Raw genomic sequence first — 17410 nt, 5'->3', positions numbered from 1 at the left:
AGAAGAAGTGATGTTGTGAGGTATGCAACTAGGTGAACGGATCTTGAGGACAGCATTTTGAGTGAAGTAAGCCAGAAAAGAAAAGACAAACATTATAATGTCTCACTAATACAGACTAACTATAATGTCCAAACTCTGAGGATTTACTCTTAGAGCACAGGTTATCAGGGTAAGGCTTATTGTAATGGTCCCTAGATTGTAAACTCTTACAGCAGTCACGTCTATCCCTGAGTTGTAATGGTTATCTCTAAACTCTGAGATGCTGATCTTTTGTGTATAACCTGGTTGGTCCCTGGAATTTCGAGTATCTGTGTGACACCAGAAAATCAGAGCTAAAGTTTGGCAGCCCTAAAATGTCAGTATTACCCCATAAAGCAATTGTTAAAAAAGCTGAAAAAGACACCGAGATACGCTGGATGACCACAGTAAGATAAGTCCAAGTCAACAGTAGTCCCAAAAACCTTAAAGAATACCCAGATCCCTCTTTGAGACCCTGTAAAAGTTTCACTCACCAAGTATTCTTCAGAAACTTCAATCCCTCAGAGAGTTCCTATGCCAGCTAAGTCCCAAAACCCAGAGGCAATATCCTCTTCAAGAACCTGAACTAGATGTGTCCCCTTTGATCATAAAGTTGACACCCCTTTTCAACATGAACAGTTAGGGTGGCCACTGCCTAGACAACCCTGAAGATTGGGAAAATGATTAAACTAGAGGAAGGGGTAGCAACAGACAAAATGGAATTTAACAAAGGATTATAAATACTGAATCTCTATATAATTTTCTTTTACTTAGTTGCTAGGGTAATAGAATAGCTAGAAGGAAAGAATTGAAATGGTGGAACTGTAACACATAACATCCTTTGAAATTTGTTCTATAACTACTTGTTAAATTGTAATTTGAAAGCTATATCTTTTTGTATATATGTTGTCTTTCACAATAAGGAAATAACTGAAACTATGATACTATAACTCATAACATAACTTTGGAAATTTTGTCTACTTGTTAAATCATATTTTGAGAGATATTACCTTTATGTATATATATATATATATATTATATTTCATAATAAGGAAATAACTGAAACTGTGGAACTGTAACCTATAATATTCTTTGAAATTTGCTAACTACTTGTTAAATTGCACTTGGAAAGTTATTATGTCTATGTATATATGTTATATTCTACAATTAAAAAATGATTAAAAAAAGAAAAGCTGAAAAAGAGTCTAGACTTCAACTACAGATATGAATGAAGCAGATCTGGTAAGGACTAAGGCAAATCAGACTAAAGGGTAAAGGATGATATTGACTGTCTTTTAAAACTTCAACTTCTGTGTGAAACCAAAGGAAGAGATGTTTATTAGGTGCTAGATCTATATTTTCTGTAGCACACTAAATAATTTAACTTGTACAGTCAGTTTATCCAAACACCATAATTACATGGAACTTTGAATGGGGAGTGAGGTCTGATAGGTTTGTACAGGTTAGTGTGAAAGCCTGATACATCCCAAAGTAATCTGGGCAGAGAATAAAAATGTATTCACAAAGCCCCCCTAAGGGACTGAGGAAAAATGTGGAATTATTAAACTTCCATACCTGGGGAATTACTGATATTCTCACAAGCACTGGGGGACTATCAATTTAGAAGGCCGAGCCCTCAATCTCAGGGCTTGTGCTTATGAAGCTTGTTACTGCAAAGGAGAGGCTAAGCCTATTTAGAATTGTGCCTACGAGTCTCTCCCAGAGAACCTCTTTTGTTGCTCAGATGTGGCCTCTCTCTCAAAGCCCAGGAAAACTCACTGCCCTCCCCGCTATGTGGGACCTGACTCCCAGGGGTGTAAATCTCCCTGGCAACACAAGGTATGACTCCCAGGGATTAGCCTGGACCTGGCATCATGGGATTGAGAAAATCTTCTTGACCAAAAGAAATGAAACAAAATAAAATCTCAGTGGCTGAGAGATTTCAAATGGCGTTGAGAGGTCATTCTGGAGGTTATTCTTATGCATTGTATAGCTATCCCTTTTTGGTTTTTAGTGTACTGGAATAGCTAGAAGGAAATACCTGAAACTTTTGAACTGCAACCCAGTAGCCTTGATTCTTGAAGATGATTGTATAACTATGTAGCTTACATTGTGTGACTGCATGATTGTGAAAACCTTGTGGCTCACACTCCCTTTAGCCAGTGTATGGAAAATTAGTAGAAAAATGGGAACAAAAATTAAATGAATAATAGGTGTAATAGGGGGATGGGGGGATGCAGTCTCAGAGGAAGGGTGCATTCCCAGGAAGAGTGAGAAAGATTTGGGGCTCAGGAAAATGATATCAGAGACACTGAACTAATTTCAGTGCCCCTTCATTCTGGTTCCAGAGAAATAAAACAGTTGCTGGTGAAGTTGGTGATATTTTGTGTCACTTCCATGGCTTAAACTCTCTCATCTCAGGTATTTTGTCCCTTGTCTTGTATTTGTTCTAAGATCTCATCACGTTCACTTTTTCTCTGGGCAAGGAATCTAGATCTTCAGTTTTGAAACCAAATTTGGACTTGACTCTGGAACCTCAATTTCTTAAGCAAGTCGTTCCCTGGAATTAATCCCAGTGTAAGGGTTGTTCTTGAACGCTTTGATGAGAGTGCATAGTTGGGAAGAGTACAGAAGGCAGGGCACTGTCTAGCTTCTCTATCTTGAATCTCTGCCTGTGGCTTGATTCTGAGGCCTGCTCAGTTTCTGTTCTTCTCTGGAATGAGTGCCGAGCTCTTCGTTTCTGAAACCAAATCTCAATTCTAGACTCCTCAGAGTTAATGTCTAAAGCAAGTTTTTGTTTGATAGCATAACCCAAGTAAGGTTTTTGGTTGAAAGTGTCAGTGAAGATTTTCGACTGATCCGCTGTGAATTTGGTGTGACTGTGCCTTTGATGTGTAGCGATCATCTTGCTTGTGGAATTGTTCCGAGCCATGTTGAAAGAGATTCCTGGTTGTTCAAACATGTGACTAGGAGTGCTGGCCAGTTTTAATGGCTAGAATTTTTTCCAGTGAGTCAAGACTTGCTCTCCTATTGATTGAACCTCTTAGTCCTAGCTGTGCTATGTGGCCACAGAGCATATTTCAAATATACTTCCTCAAGACAGTTCTTCAAATATTTGAGAACAGTGAGTATGGGTCCCCAGAGTTATTTCTTCTTCAGGCTAAAATATCTCCTGGCCTGCATTCATTCCTCAAAAACATGGCTTCAAGTCCCTCAACCCAGGCTCATTTATTCAACAAACATGTACCAAACATTTCTATGTGCCAGGTTCTGTGGGGGGAACTGGGAATAAAGAAGGTAAGACACAGTCCCAGCACTCAAGGGCTTTATTAGCTAATGGGCAAGACAGAGAAACAGAGAAGCTCCTAAAACGTTGTACCAGCTCTAGTAAAAGGGCATCTAAGTATGGTGGAGGTCCAAGGAGGGGACAGTCATTTCCACCCGGGAGGTCAGGAAGGTTTTGTGAAGGAGGTCCAGGTACAAATGGCTTTATCATCCTCTTCATTCAAGGACTTTCCCTCCTTCTGCCTTCTTTTCTTGGCATTTCTCTAACACTTCCTATTGGGGTGTTATGTTTCAGGAAAATTTTTAAAAATATATTCATCTGCCACCTTAAAAATGTTTTCATAAGAAGAAAATCTAGCAGCCTGTGACAAAAATGACTATTTCATCTCATACAGTCTGAAATAATTCTGCCAGCTCCCATTCTTCCTATAGGCCCTTCTACCTGGTTTCCTCATTTCACTGTTGTCTTTTTCTTCCTCTTTGTCTCTCTCAGTCTTCCCCTCACCATCTCTTTCAAAGCATTTTGATATCTCACAGTCATTCCTCACAAGACATCTATTTTGCAGACTCAGAGGGGTTAAGTGATTTGGTAAGGGGCACAAGCTAGGAAGTGGAAGAAGCAGGATATGAACCCAGCTCTTCTGATAAATCATTTAATTACAGGAGAAGAGGTCACAGGGTTTCTACCTGACCCTGTGCTAACCCACAAGTGCATTTTAAAAAATATAATCATTTCCGTCACATGCCAATAACTCAGGCCTAACTCTCCTGTCTAATTGCTTTCTTTGCTTTCTTAATAAAATACCCACTTCTAACCACTTTTAACCCACTTCTGCTAAATGCACACATATCCAACCATTCAATCTTCAATTTCACATTAAAAAGTTGTTCTCCTATAATGTTTTGAAAAGGTAAATTTGTCTAAGTTCTTTATTTGGAGGGAGGTAGCACAGTATCATAAATAGTGTGTTTCCTAAACTTTGGTAATTTTCATATCACTTTCATGATTTTTACTGCATCCTTGTACTAGCTACTCTATTTTTTAAATATGTTTAATTTAAATGATTCATCTTTTTAACTTAAAAAATCTAAAGGGAATTTTATATCACTATATGATACCCATATATGTAAAATCAAAGTTTCATATGTTTTCTAATGTACATTAAAATAAATGCATAATTATAAACCTTTAAAATTTTGTCTTATAGTACTTAAAAATAATCTCAGGAGCACATCAGTGAAACCAGGGCTGCTGCATGCAAAATTCCAGGAGGCACCATTTGCATTATGTGCCAGAGTTATACAGGGGGCAGCCTGTGATGCTACACATTAGCCCTGAATAAACCTTGGGTTTGTTAGGAAATAGTGGGAACTATAAAGAATGCTAGCTGGGAGACTGTAAACCTGTACTGTAGCCCAGGCACCACCACTGATTTGCTCTGAGACCCCAGGCAGATCCTTCCTCCTCTTTAGACCCAGCTGCCAGATTTGGAAAATTAGGGGATTGGATTACAAGATTCATGAAGACCCTTCCAGTTGTTATTCTCCTCTTTCTGAGTAGCCCTAATTATTTTGAATACCATTCTGAGGCTTTCCCTAGCCTTTAATTCCAAAGGAAAGCTCCTGCTCTCATTGTGGTTCAGCCTGATGCAGTGGGTACTTTCAGACTGTGGAAGATAATTTTCTTTGCTCCTGTGAACAGGAGACAAGGTCAGGCAAGCCTTCCAAGTTCAGGATGGATGGAGGGATGATTTCATGTTGGGTAAGAAGGAAGTTGTGAGGAAATTTTGGGTATGATGTTATTGTAGAAAGTCAGATGTTATCACTGTGGCTATAGATATTGTTATTTATGAACTCCTTTTACCCCTTTGACTAGAAAGTAAACACTTTGAAAGCAGAAAATGTAATCCCCCTAGTGCATTAATGGAACAGGATTTCAGTAAATGCTTTAAAACAGGAACAGAAGAGAAAGAATAAAAGGAAGAAGGGAGATTGGGGAACAAAAGGAAAGAAGGGGAGGAAAGAGGGGAAGAGGGCTTACCCTTGTATTCCTTAGAATAAACAAAGTCATTTCATTTTATCACAGGAGTGACACCTGCATGTGATTACATCGCTATTTCTGTTCCCTGTCTTAATTTTCAAGAATACATTGTTTCATAGAGTAGAAACTGTGTGTAGCATTTTTTCTGATGTTTTAATCACAGTTAAGACTATTTTCAAGATTTCTTATTTCTCTTTGATCTATTATGTACAAATTCACCCTATTTCAATTTTGCAGATGCAATGTTAATTATACTTCCATTAATTAATTCATTTATTCCAAAAATACCTTTAAGCCCCTACTATGTGTCAAGAACCTTTCTAGGTATTGTTGAGATTATTATGATGAATAAAATATGGTTCATGTCTTCAAAGTCTTCATAGGCTATTTTGGGAGACAGACAAGTAAACTAGAATAGACCCTTGACATTGGGAATTACTATTCATTGTTTCAGCTATTCACAAAGAGCCTTAAAGATCCATGACATGAATTTACTTGTAAGGAGAATAATTATACTGATATTATGGGGCTAATGAGGGGATTAACTGAGATAATGCATTTTTAAACAACTAGCATGAATTTGAATCAGGAAGACTGTAAGAATTTTATGCAAGAGGGAATCAGTTGGCTAACCAAGCCAAACATAGGGCGAGCAACTGGAATAGGTTGTAGGGAGGAAGTAAATATGGGTAGACTATCCCATTCTTCAAACCTGGGGGGTGGGGCTAACATTTCTTGTAACCAATAAAAATATGGTAGAACCATAAAATAATTACATGATATTGTAAAAAAAAATCACAACATGTCAAGATTGAAAAGGAAAAGCATGAGTATGCTGGTGTAAATCCAGTGAACATCACTCTGCTTGCCATCCCTACCTAGCTGGCATTCTGCTTTCCTGTCTGCACAAATATAGTTGTTCATATCATATTCGGACAGCTTTGCATCACTTAGAACACAAATTTATGATTCAAGTTTAGCTGTCAATCCTTGTTAACATTATTTGAAAATGTCAGCAGAAATGTTTGTTTTTTCTTTTTTCTTTTTTTGTGCCTGTGGCCATCTCTTACTAGCTATGCTCTGAGCAGCCTCTGTTCTTTGTCTGTTTTTCTTTTTCTTTCAGCTCTCACTGTTCTCTCCTGCCATTGCTTCTTCCTTGTCTCATCAAAATTGCTTGGTGAGGTTGGTCATGTGTAATGAGCAGCTCAGAGACTGGAGAATACAATTGTGTCCCTGCGGCCTTTGAAGATTCAGTACCTTGGACAGCAACACAATGCCCTCCCCATTAAAACAGTCATCATGCTATGCCTTATGCAGCCCATAATGAACAGCAACCATAAATGTATATCAAGGAGCTGCCATAAAACTCAATTTAGTAAGTATTAGCCTAGCAGAATAAACAAAGTGCTGTAGGAGCACCAAGAAGCGAGAGATCTATTTTTCCTGAAGATTCTGGGAAAGTTTCATATGGAAGGTGACATCATATTGGGACCTAGAATAATAACAATCATAAGTGACCAGCTGTTTGAGCTAAAAGAGAGTTTAGTTATCATTTTTTACAATTTTAGCTTGAAAAAAATTTTGCTTAGTGTAATGAGGATTAGGATTAGCTGCATATAAGAGAAAACCTAAGTAAATAATTTTAAAATAAGATAAAGACTTGTTTCTCACATGTAAAAGAAACCCAGTGACAGTCATTCTAGAGCTGATATGGAAACTCCACAGTCATTAGAGACTCAAGATCTTTCTTTCTCTTACATTATCCTTAGTGGCTTCAGTTTTGAAGGTCAGCTCATGGTCCAAGATTGTAGCTGAGACTTCAGCCATCACGTCTGTATTTCAGACAGAAAAAAGAGAAGGGCAATAATGGTATTTCTATTATCTGTCAGCACCTTTTAAGGATGTGTCCTGGAAGTCCCACCAAACTCCCATTCATATCTCATCAGTCATCCTTAGCTACAAGAGAGGTTTGAAAATATAATATTTTAGTCAGGCACATTACAGCCTGTAACAAAATCAGAATTCTTTTAGTAAGGAAGAAGGGGATAACAAATATTGGATAGGCAACTAGCAGTCTCTGCCACAATTAGTAATCTCTGTGAGGAACCGTGTGAGTCATGCCCTTCTCTGTATCCCAGAGTCCAGCAAAATTAATGAACACAAGTGTGAATAAACAGCATTTTAGGAAAATCACAAGGTCTCTGAGTCTTCATGAAGTCCTCATTGCACTCTATTTCCCAGGATTTCTGCTCACTTACCCTTTTTCCCCTCTGAAGCCATCTTGAGCAAATCTGCCTTTCTCTTATAAGACAAATCTTCAGATATCTGGACTCCCATCTCATGTCCTGTCCCCTTTGCTCAGATCTTTGCTTCTATAAGACAATGATTTCTATCCCTTGTCATTTCTCATAAGACATGATTTTTAATTCTTAATTCCTGGAATTTGGTCTTATGGCAGAAGTTTGGGCCCAGCCTGAAGCCAGGAATGAATCAATTCATTTCAACCATGGGTAGGCATAATTTCAGGTGCCGTCTGGTCTCCAAAATGACTGTAATAAAGCCTTATAAATTATTCTGTTAAATTTCCTGCAATTAAGAGTGAAACTCAATATAAACTATGGCCTATAATTAATAAAATAATTATAATATTGGTTCATCAATTGTAACAAATATACCACATTAATGCAAAATGTTAATAATAGGGAAAATTATATGCATGGGGGTGTGTGGGGTGGAACTCTACTTTCTGCGTGATTTTTCTGTAAACACACAACTGCTCTAATAAGGAAAAAAAACTCTTCTGCAACTAAATACTTTACAAAATAGATGAAAAAAAAGAGAAACACATTAAAAGTAAAATACCATCTCAAAAGTTGTCTATTGATATTCACAAATTTTATCCTCCACTGCCACCCAGTTCTGATATTAATAGCCCTTGGCATAGTGATGGTTTGCCTTTTGGTTGCAGCCCCAGGCTCTGCTTCTCTGCTTCTCCTGGGAGTTGAGCATCCAGGTCCTGTGCTCCTATTCCTCCTATCGTCAAAGCCTCGGGTCTCTCTGATTGAAATGCTGTTCACATACCTTACTATGTGCTCACACTTTCTGCCCTGCAGGGTCAGTGGGAGCTTTTCCAGAAGATGCAGACTGTAGCCCAAGGCTTCAAATCTGCCTGGACTCCAGATTAACCACTCCAACCACCTTTAGGTCCAGTCTATTTTCTGCTTCTGAATTTCCTGATTAAGGCTGCCTTCACAAATTTTATGAATATATACACTCCCACATGTAACCACCACACAAATCAGCATAGAGAATATTTCTAGCTCCTCGTATGGCTCCCTGTGCCTCGTTCCAGTCAATACCTGCCCCTCAAAGATAGCCACTATTCTGGTTAGTTTTGTCTGTTCTTGAACTTCATGTAAATGGAAATATCCAGTCTGTATTCTTTTGTGCCTGGCTTCTTTTCTTCCACCATTATGTTTGAGAGATTCATTCACGTTGCGTGTATCAGTATCTTGTTCTTTTTCATTTCTGCATAGTATTCCTTCGTAGCAATGTTTCGAGTGTAATTTCAATGTGATTCCAATATGTAGATAAGGTTAAGAACCATGGCTCTAGAGTCACAGAAAACAGGGCTTGAATCCTATCTTCAAAACTATTTGACCACTCTGTGATCTTTGCAAGTCTTAATTTCTCTGAACTGTCACTACATCGTTTGCAAAATGGGGATAATAGTTCTCATCTCATTGGGATTATTGCAAGAGTTAAATGAAATAATGTACATAAAAGATACCACAAACAGTTACCCTTAAACTTTATTTTTACAAATAGATAGGGGAGGCCTAGAGAGAGCAGGGGGCTTGCCCCAAGTCACATATGGTGGCAGAACCTTCCAGGTCTCCTGATCCCCAGCTTAGTGCCCTTTCCCCAATACCTGTGGCTCCCCTCACACAGGTTGTTTTACCCAGTTAATGCTTAGAAAATGAGAATTTGCAAACCAGCCAGGATTTTTTCCAGGAAAAAAACCTTTTCTGAAGGTCTACCTTGTACTCTGTACTCCTCAACTGTCCTTTATAAGACACGGTAGGTTCAGGTGAATGTCTCCCAGTGTAAGGGTGAAAACAAGATTTCTTTGGAGAGCATAAGAAAAAGTGAAAATTATGTTCTCATTTTGCTGTTGATAAGCAGATGAAGGGCAAACAGAAACTCTAAGCATTCATTCTTGAAGGCTGTTGTTCTTTTTTCTTTCCCAACAGCTTCTGCGGGGGTGAGGGTGGATGTGGGGGTGGGGGTGGGGGTGGGGGTGGGGTAGCAGTGTGTGAAAAGCAATATAATCAGAACGTAATGACGGAACAAATCTCACTGGGTGTCAAATGTCATTGTTAAAAAAGGCGCCATGGGCAGAAGCCCAAAAAGCAGAGGCTTCCCCCAGAGTTCTTTGAATCCTTTTTTTAAGCTGTTAAAAACACCCTTAAAATAAGTCTGCTATCTTGTGAGGACAGGAAGAAGGTTACCCAACTTTCTGCCACCATCTGCAGGGCTAGCTCAGCTTTAGGCTTCCACGAGCCACACTATCCTGCCCCCAGCCTGTTCTTTATAACATATAAGGGTGGGGTTAATTATAGGCTCTTTGCCTAATTTAGCTAAATTCAGTCATGATTAAAATTTGAAGTGAACCAGGGAGATACAATAGAGATCATAGCTCACTTCACAATGTATTTTATTCCTGCAATTTCATGTTTCAATAGTTCTGACATTGTGCTTGGCCTATTTTGTATTTATCAGCCTGAGCTTGGAGCAGTTTGTGACCAGGGTCAGGGCTTGGCCTATATTCAGGGATTAGAGCTCAGTCTGTTGCTAGAGTCATGGCTCAGACTGTGGTTGGATTAGGGTTTACCTTGTAATCATGATTAGGGCTCAATCTGTGGTAGGATAAGAACATAGTCTGTGATTAGGGTAGATACCAGACTATGATTAGCATTAGACTTAGTCTGTGCTGGAATCAGGTCTCAGATTCCAGAATCTGTGCCCTGGAATCAGAGATTTGTTTGTGGTAAGCTGGGATTCAATCAGGGACTGAGTCACAGCAGGATAGGGCTCTATTCTAGGAAAGAAGGGGCAGGAAGCATTGACGGGGAGTCCAAAGAGTCCACCGAGGAACTATCATACCAAAGAAAGGAGCAGATAAGGAACAAGCGCACCAAGAAGAAGTCAAAACAGCATTGGCAACTCCCACCAAAATGGCTAAAGTGAAAAAGACAGACAATACTAAGTGCAGGTGAGGATGTGGAGAAACTGGAATTTTCTTACAATGCTGGTGTAACTAAATTGCACGACTACATTGGAAAACTCTTTGGCAGGATCTATAAATCTAAATATATGTAAAGCCTATGACCCAGCACTTCCACTCCTGGAACAAACAAATAACTACTACACACAACAACACAGATAAATCTCCTGAAATAATGTTAAATAAAAGAAACCAGACACCTAAGAGTAGATACTGGGTGATTCCATTTACATGAAATTCAAAAACAGGAAAAATTCAAAAGGTGGAAGTAATCCAAGTGTCCATTAACAGATGAATGGAGAAACAAAATGTGATGTATACAAAAGATGGAATAGTATTTGGCTGTAGAAAAGGAGTAAAGTTCTGCTGTGTACTATAATGTGGATGAACCTTGAAGACATCACACCAGAAGATAAGGAACAAGAGCACCAAGAGGAAGTCAAAATAGCATTGGCAACCCCAATGTTGAGTGAAATAAGCCACACACAAAAGCAAATATTGTATGATCTTATGTATGTAAAATAATCAGGATATGCAAACTCATAGTCTGAAACTAGAGTACAGGTTACCAGGAGCTGGGTATGGATGAGGAATGGGGAGTTAATGCTTAATTAGTACAGAGTTTCTGTTTGGGGTGATAGAAAGTTTTGGTAATGGATGGTGGTATTGGTAGCACAGCATTGGGAACACAACACTCCTGAATTGTATATCTGAAAGTGGATAAAATGGGAAATTTTAGGTTACATTACCGGAATAAAAATTAAAAAAGAACAACCCAAAGAACAAAACAACACAGAGTGAACCATAATGTAAACTATGGACCCTATGTAAACTATGGACTACAGTTGATAATATAATTATAATAATATTGTTTCATCATTTGTAACAAAGTTACCATATTGATGCAAAATATGTGCAAGAGGGTCAAGAAAAAAAGCAGGCAAAATTAATCTATGGTGACAGGAATCAGATCTCTGGCAACATTCAAGGAGTGATATGGATGGGAGGGACATGAGAGAGACTTCAAGAGACATGATGGTCTATATTTTAATCTGGGTGACGCTTACACAGGTGAACATATATAAAAATTCATTGAGCTATACACTTTATCATAGGTAAGTTATACCTCAATGAGAAAAAAAGAGAGTGGGTGAAACAATATAGAAGTGTGTTGGCTAAAGACTGGTTGGTGAGTTAATTCCACAGGCATAACTTTTCTGCTGTGGCAATTGTGACATTACTGCAACGGCTGGTTGAAACTTGAGGGGTGAGGTGGGGATGAGGGTTGTTGGGGGTGGAAGGATGCAGCCCTTGAGGCAACCACCCTGGGAAATGATGTAGTGTAAAAAACACTGGACCTGGAGTCAGAAGTCCTGAATTTGAATCTCAGTACTCTGTTTCAAATCTAATCCAATGGGAAGTAGTGGTGTGTTGTGATGAGTGACACGTGAGTTACAAATTATAATTGATAATTATAAATCACTGACGCTTTTAATAATTTCATTTTAATTTATTTGAATTTATAATACATGCATTTGATTAAAAACAAATTAAACCTTATAAAAGGGTAGACAGTGAAAAGTCCATTTCCTTCCCACCCCTAACTCCAAATCCTGGTCCTCCAGTACCTCTTTCTAGAGGCAACCCCTAACATCAGCTTCTTCAGTATTCTTCCAGGGATAGTCTATGCATATTCATGAAGGTGTTCATTGAAGAAAATAAGCAGATTCTAGGTATGCCTATAATAATGTCGCTTGCATACCAAAAGCTTTCTTTAATTTTGAAAATGGAATTGTTTTCCTTGTAAAAATAATAGATGCTTATTCAAAAATTAGATAAAATAGAAGTGAAGGTTCTCTTCACCCCTCTACCACCTTCCACCCCTCAATTCCATGGTTTTCAGTTTCCTATATAGCCTTTCTGACAACTTTATGTATGTGTAAATATACATAGAACATTACCACAAAAAGTAAATTTGCGATCTTTTCTTTTCATTCACAATATATCCAAAATATCTGTCCATAATGATACATATGGCTCTATCTACTCTTCTTAACGGCTGCATAGCATCAAGTGCTTCACAGCGGGAGAAAAAGGGGTGGAGATACGTTAGGAATTACACATGGAAGTGTGTCCACCTGTAAGTGTCATCTGTCATATGTGTCCTAGAAGAAACAATGTTGAAAGCACCTGATTTAACCTGTCTGGGTCTTGCTCGGTTTCTCACATGTAAAGTGGAGACAATATTGACAGACCTCCCCACCTCACAAGATTGTTGTGAGGACTAGAGAGAGAGAGAAGGCGGGGGTGTGTGTGTGTGTGTGTGTGTGCGCATCTGTGTGTGTGTGTGTGTCTATGATGACAGAGTACATTGAAAACTGCAAAGTGCTGTGCAAATGTGAGAGATTGTTATTTCTAGAGGGATAGAGGGAGGGACAAGTGCTCCCAGGGTCTAAAGTTTAATAACTTTAGACTAACAACATTTCTCCTGCCCTCCATAGCCAAATGAACTGCTCATCTTTGCCTAATAATTGCAAAAATGCTTTGAGTGCTTACCTTGCCAGGCACTGTTTTAAGCACTATATATGTATTTGTATGTGTAAGTATACATATATATCTTCATTTAATCCCCCCAACAACTCTATGAGATAGGTACTCATTTATCCTCATTTGACTGAAATTGTATAAGACAGGTACTCTATTTCCTCATTTGACTGATCAAGCAACTGAGGCTAATGCAGCTGGGAGGTGGCAGACAGTCTTACTCCCAAACGGCACCAAACTGTGCTACTCATTTTGGAGGTTTTTGCCATGCTTCGACTATGTGTTTGGGTTGTGATTGAAAGAGGCAGCTGGGGAGCGTGGGGGAGGGGGGTGTAGTGAGAAAGAAATGGCTCATTCCTCTGGTACTAAAAAATAAAAACAATGACAGAAACCCTGAATCTCCTAGGTAGCCACACTGCTTTCTGCTCCAAGACCCTTTATGACTCCCCACTGTCTACTGAATAAAAACCAAGTTACTCAACTTAAGTGTTCCAGGCTTTCCTTAGCTTGGTTAAACTGGTTTTTCAGTGCTTTGTCCTATACTCTGGGAACTTCTTCTAAAACCGTCTTCCCTATCATTTCATACCAATTTGGGAGTCTCAGTTATTTAATCCCAACATGGCAGATTTAACCTCAAGAAGCATCGGAGGGCCTTTTTGCTCCTGTCTCATACCTATTCTAGCTGGCAGTGGCATCCTTGGCTGTTTGCTTACACAGCACTTAGACAATCACACCCAAGACATTTCCCCTGTCAGATGGCAGACATCAGTTGTCTGTTTACTTCCCAACATATCCTGCACAGGGTTGGTCAGATCCTCTGCCCCTGTCTTTTCCTGGCTCAGGGCCAGTCAGTCCCTCTGGGGAAATGGTAGATTGAAGCCCCCTTCTGGGTTGCCTAGGCGACAGTGCCGTCTGAGTGCCCTGGAGCCAGGCAGCTGAGGTTGCAGGGAAAGGAGGGGCCAAGGGAAGCTGAGGGTCAGGGAAGTAGACGAGGGAAAAGACCCAAGGAGAGCCCATAAAGCGGCTGTAGTACAAACCCAAATGGTGAAATTAGAACTGCATCCTCACCACAGCCAGAGTTACAAAGCAACACATGGGACTTGAGATTGAGAAGGAAAGACTTTATTCAAAGGATTCTATATGGACCTCAGCTCTGTGGGTCTTTTAGTCCAAACCCCATTCAAATCTTTTGACAGCATGAGAGATCAAAAGATGACAAAATTCAGGCAAGTATGTGCAGACTGGTGTTTGCACACCAAGGGCAGGTCTTCCATAAATTGCATTAAGATGCTTGCAATTTTTAGTTGACAGTAAGCAATGCTCTGTTATGTGCAGAAAATCTTGCTGAGTGCTGTGTATGTGGAGTTGGGTGTACAGAGAGGAACATGATGTTGTACTTGCCCTCAAGCAGCACTAGTCCTTTCTTAAAGTCAATTATTACCTCATGAATGGACTTTTATAATAATAGGCTGAAACAATCCCAGGCAATTCTTCTCAATCCGTATGGTCAGGTGGGACTTCAGGGGGCCTGGGACTCAGTCCTAACTCAATCAGCTCATCACATTGCCCTGGCCACAGTTTGATACAGGGTTGTGCACATACCCAATCTCAGCTAATGAAGTATAGTGAGACTTGCTAGGATTGCTGAGAGGGATACATGTTCTCTCTTCTGTACAGGAGCTGTCATCACCATCTTGCCTCCACATGGAGACTGGTATGAAGTCAACATGGAGGTGAGCACAAGTGAGAGACGGAGGAAGATTGGGGGCTGGTGACTATTCCAAGCCCCTGAATCAAGCCATGCTAGATAGACCCCAGACTTTGGGTATATAGGCCAATAAAATTTATTTTCACAAGGTGATTTATGTTGCTTTTGATTCAAAAATTTCAGCAAAAGATACATTAGAAACCCTTTTAATTGATTCACCAAATTGCCATTGCTTTCTGTTACTGATGTAAAATATACTAACTCATGCCCATGTGCACAGAATGCTCAGGGCATTCTTTTTGGTACTTACTGAGCCCAACAGTTGTGAGGTTTGTCCCCACAATTGTTTATGTTAGTTGTATTTATTATTGTAATTCTTTTTTAATTATATTTTAAGTAAATTGAGGAAACACAGTGCAAGAGGAAAGTCTCTTCCTGGTTCTATGAAATCTAGGTTAAGTGTTTCTGACAGACTTGAACGGTATTTCAAAATTGCCTTTGTATTAGAAATGGCTAAATAAACTGTTAAAAATTAAACAGTAAAAACATGGATGGGTTTCACACTCATCTTTGTAAGGTGTGCCAGTTTGAGACTGTTGTGTAACCCAGGAAAACTATGTTCTTTTGATCCACTCTGGTGGGTGCAGACTTATTGTGGGTGGGATCTTTTGACTGGGTTGTTTCCATGGAGATGTCACCCACTCAGTTGTGGACCTTTTGATTAGATTATTTCCATGGAGATGTGATCCGCCCATTCCAGGTGGGTCTTAATCAGTTTACTGGTGTCCTCTATGAGAGGATAAAAGGCAGAGACATTTTGAAGACAGTTCAGAGAGACGCCTAGAGAGAAAATGCCCAGAGACATTTCGGAGACAGCAGTTGAAACCAGACATTTGGAGATGCTAAGCTAAGAGATGAAGCCCAGAGTCTGCCCCGGAGAAGCTAAAGTAAGAACCCACAGATGCTTAAAGAGAAGCCACTGGAATCAGAAGGTGAAAGCAATGCGACCCAGGAGCAAAGGACCAGCAGATGCCTGCCATGTGCCTTCCCAACTGACGTAGGTATTCCAGATGCCATCAGCCTTTCTTCAGTGAAGGTATTCTCTTACTGATGCCCTAGTTTGGACACTTTTGTGACCTTAGAACTGTAAATCTGTAAACTAATAAACCCCCAATCCATTTCTGGTATTTTGCATTCCGGCCGCTTTAGCAAACTGGAACACAATGGTCTTCAGGTTCTTTTTCCTCTCTAAAGAAACCAAAGCTGAAAATCGTGAATGATGTGTTTTAGGTGAGAAAGAGACTATAAATTGTCTCCCAGTGTTCATTGTTTTCCTTTTCTCTTATACTAAGAAACTTTGATTTTTAGCTAGGCATAAAGCCACCCAGACTAAAGACTACATTTCCCAGGCTTCCTTGTAGCTTGATATGGACAATAACCAAGTTGGTGTCCATGAGTTGTGAGAAGTGATGTGGGCAACATTTTGGTCCTGCCTTAAAAGGAAGGGATATTCCTTCCCCTTCACCCTATTCTCTTTCCTCCTGATCAGAATGCAGACTTGATGGTGATATCCAGGGTTCTCAGAGCAAAGAAAAAGACAATGTGATCTAGCGCAATTGTTCTTAACTGCTGTGAATTGGAAGTGACACATCACTTCTACTCACATTCCCTTTGGTCAAAAGTCAGTCACATGGTTACAACCTTTTTGGGCAGTTTTGGGTGCCCAGAAAGAGGAATGCTAAGGAACCATAGCGTTATCTGTTACAATACCCCAATTTGAGTCCACCATAGATCCTCTATTAATGCAAGTAAGGCATCGTTTATGATTTTGGATTGACTTTGCACTGTTGGTTTATATTGGATTTACAGACAATTTCTGTGGTAGCTAGACTCTAAGTATGGTACTCCAGGGAGCCATAATTTCTGGTGTTCATGTCCTTGTGTAGTTCCTTCCCCTTCAATCTAGACTGGCCCTATGACTTGCATTTTGATCTAGAAGGTGGTGATTGTGACACTGTTATTTCCAAGAATAAGTCCCAGCTTGTAACTGAGACTCTTAACACACTTGCTCTAGGGAAAGCTAGCCACTAATAAGAAGTCTATCTACCCTAAGACCACCATGCTGTTAAGAAGACCATATCAGCCACATGGAGACAGAGATGATCCACCAACTCCCAGCTGTTCCAACCATCCCAGCTGAGGTGCCAGACATGTGAGTGAAGCAGCCATTTGGATGTCTAGTCCAAGTGAGCTTTCTGATGACTTCAGCCCTAGTCACCATCTGACTGCACCTTCATAGGGGGCCCCAGTGAGAACCACTCAATTGAGACCAGTGAACCCATAGAACCATGAGAAATAATAAATTATTGTTTTAAGCCACTAAATGTTAGTGTAGTTTATGGCATAGCAACAGATAACTAGTCTTTCCCATGTGAGTTACAAAAGTAGTTACAAAAAAACGGAGGTGGCTTCTCATGTCAAGAGATCATGGAGAGAAGAGACTTGAGATGAGACCACAGAGATCATG

This window comes from Choloepus didactylus, chromosome 10, assembly GCF_015220235.1.
Source record: "Choloepus didactylus isolate mChoDid1 chromosome 10, mChoDid1.pri, whole genome shotgun sequence".
In the NCBI taxonomy this organism is placed as follows: Eukaryota; Metazoa; Chordata; class Mammalia; order Pilosa; family Megalonychidae; genus Choloepus; species Choloepus didactylus.
This window is presented reverse-complemented; position numbering follows the sequence as displayed.